The following is a 2,403-nucleotide window of genomic DNA, read 5'->3' on the forward strand; positions in this document are numbered from 1 at the left end:
GTTAGAGGGGGGAAATCGGACACAAGCCCTTTTTTTTCCATAACTCTCCGTTTGGAGGGCTAAACATTGGGGTAGGGAGAAGGGAAGAGTTCGGAATTGTGGGTCTAATTTTGCTCAGAAGTGCAAAAAGAAAGAAGAATTACTAAAACAATCTGGTCCTTGGTGTTCAGAATGAATGTATGAAGAAAAGCCACAAAATCAACCCAACATTGAGCTTTGTATTAACACATCTATTGTTCAACAATTCATTTATTTTAATGTCTAATAAAAATTATCTCCTGCTTTCACCGTTTGCTTAATATTTTATTCAGTCAGTTCTTCCAAGATTCTCAAACAGCACATTTGATCACTTTCCGGATAATTCCATATCGTGTTTTGGTCAGCCTTGAAATGTCCAGCAAAGCTTGATTTCCTACTCACTACTCTTTTTAAGTGTATTAACTATTAAATGTACATTGCAGAGTTAAAATCACATATCTACATGTAAATGCACATTGAGCATTTGGAGCCAGATGAATCGACCTGGGTTCCTCAGAAACGCCTTCCTGTAAAAACCACTTTCACTCTGTAGTTTTTAGGAATCATTTTTTCTTTTACTTTCAATGTTTTTTTTGTGTCACATGGATCCAGGAGGATGCAGAGAACACAATTCTTGATTCATCTGACTCAGAATTACACCTCGGACAATACAAAGTGGAAAGCGTGGCTACCAGAGATACAGGAATACACTTTGATCATGCAAGGAAGGAGCCGTGAGCTGAGTATACTTCAAATCTAGATGCTTACTGGAGAAAAATGAAGAGAATATTAGTTTTATTTGGCCATAGCTATGTGGTAATGACGGATGGAGGATTATTAAATAGTTATATACCAGCTCCGGTACACTCTGCTGTCGTTTACACGGATAGTAAGGCAGGGGGTGGGGACCATATTGCCTACTTGCAGAACAGTTTTCAACCATTAGTGGGTCACTTCTATACTCCTTAACCCAGCATGAGGCACAGCAAACAGCATCATCGTGTGTCACAAACCGGCAGCAGTCTCTCCTACTTTAATGGTGATGCCGGCGTCCTACTTTGAAGCGATGAGTTTAAAATGCGTCGAGGCGCTTCGCCGTCAGTTCTCCGTTGAAGCGCCACCTCTCGATGCCTTTTTTGTTTGTTTGTTTGTAAAGCTTTGGAAAGTGTCTGTCCTGAAGGTGCTCTTGATATGGTGGCGCGGGAGCTGTGGGCACATCATGTGTAACAGTTAAAACTAGAGCCTCAATCACGGACGTCCAACCGTCGGCTCTCCGGTGATGGCTGATCTCCAAGAGTTTGTGCTTCACATCAACAGTCGTCTAATACAGAGACAATAGAGTAATACAGCTACAGTGTTATGAACACCACTTAACTCGACAGTTTTTATAGGTACGCTTCACGTTAAAAAAGAGGGAAAAAATAAAGGTTTTTCCTGACTTTTAACAAATGCAACCCTGTTACTGTCGTATCAAAGACTTGAGTAACAGCGGGACGTTTTTATGACGCACAGCAGAAGAGAAACTACCGACATTAGATAGGTAAATATTTGTTTATTTGGAGTAACTTTCAGCTTCATATAACTGGTGATGGTGACTTTATACAATGCACTAAATAGCCAAAATGGATGGTGTTCAACTGCTTAGAGGCAAGTTTTTTTTTTTTTTCCAATGATTTTTTTCAATTATTTGAGGAAAAAGAAGAAGAAGGATTTCCACCTTTGATTGCAGGTATTTACAAATTTCTATCCAGCAAGTTGTTTAAAACGGTCGCCAAAGCAAATGCGATCAGTTGAAATTAGAGGACATTTTTTAAAATACATGGAAGAGTAAAAAAAACAAAAAAAAAGGAACTGAACAAATTCAATAAATTGATTTTTAGGCTTTAACTTATTAAATTTGTGGTTGAAATATATATAGATTTAGCCTCTTCCCACTCCTTTTCATGCAATCAATCAAACTGAATTTAGTGAATAACTACAAAAATTAATAAACTAAATGTGACATTTGTTTTGTTTGTTTTCTAATCAATGCATTTCATTATTTCTGTAATGAGTTTGAAATATTTGTGTCTTGTCTTGTATTTTTCATAATTATGCTTGAAATAAACCAACTTTTTGCACTTTTGCAAAAACTGAATATTTTAAGAAAAATTGTCCTCTTTAAAATCTTACAAGAAAATGATCTTAATAAGTTGGTTTTTCAACTGCAAAATAATCTTATTTTAGGACAAAAAGAAGTCTTAGTGACTAGAGTTTCGTTTAAGATTTCCCGATAATCACATTTTTCTTACCAAATTAGTATTTTTTTTTGCTTATTTCGAAAAAACGTTTGAAATTTTAACAAACTTATTTGTTTTTGCAGTGTTGCAGCCTGCTGGTGCAAGA

The 2,403-nt window shown here is 36.3% G+C and overlaps 1 protein-coding gene across 1 annotated transcript in view; it reads right to left on the reverse strand.

Annotated features, from left to right (window-relative positions):
* Nucleotides 1-282: 282 nt before the first annotated feature.
* asic1c (acid-sensing (proton-gated) ion channel 1c) overlaps nt 283-2,403 on the reverse strand; it is a 147,544-nt gene continuing 145,423 nt past the window's right edge. Inside the window, exon 12 of the transcript XR_002919459.2 lies at nt 283-1,224. The gene's annotated coding sequence lies outside the window, so the exon portion shown is untranslated. The remainder of the gene's footprint in view (nt 1,225-2,403) is intronic.

Source organism: Oryzias melastigma, linkage group LG17 (assembly GCF_002922805.2).
Source record: "Oryzias melastigma strain HK-1 linkage group LG17, ASM292280v2, whole genome shotgun sequence".
NCBI lineage: Eukaryota > Metazoa > Chordata > Actinopteri > Beloniformes > Adrianichthyidae > Oryzias > Oryzias melastigma.